This window comes from Eimeria mitis, genomic scaffold, assembly GCF_000499745.2.
Source record: "Eimeria mitis Houghton genomic scaffold, Emh_scaff1298, whole genome shotgun sequence".
Lineage (NCBI taxonomy): Eukaryota > Apicomplexa > Conoidasida > Eucoccidiorida > Eimeriidae > Eimeria > Eimeria mitis.
Genome location: NW_013568653.1, coordinates 4,339 through 4,541, shown reverse-complemented (window position 1 = coordinate 4,541; position 203 = coordinate 4,339). Strand labels below are relative to the sequence as shown.

The 203-nt window shown below is 48.3% G+C and overlaps 1 protein-coding gene across 1 annotated transcript in view; it reads right to left on the bottom strand.

Moving 5' to 3' along the window:
- The window catches only part of EMH_0034040 (uncharacterized protein), a gene marked incomplete at both ends in the record, with an annotated part of 4,684 nt that overhangs the window by 1,573 nt on the left and 2,908 nt on the right, over positions 1-203 (bottom strand). The window lies entirely within an intron of this gene.

The window sequence follows — 203 nt, the reverse complement described above, 5'->3', positions numbered from 1 at the left end:
TCCAATGGTCACAGCAAGAATATCTATTCTGCCGTCTCTATCCCAATCAACAGCAACAATACTATCTACTATCTCTTTCAGGTGTACAGACACCTCATGCTTAAACTGCAGCAGCTCAGGGCTCCATGTATACACAGATATTGTGCTGCCGCATGCATCTCCTCTCTTGCTGCTGCTGCTGCTGCTGCTGCTGCTGCTGTTGC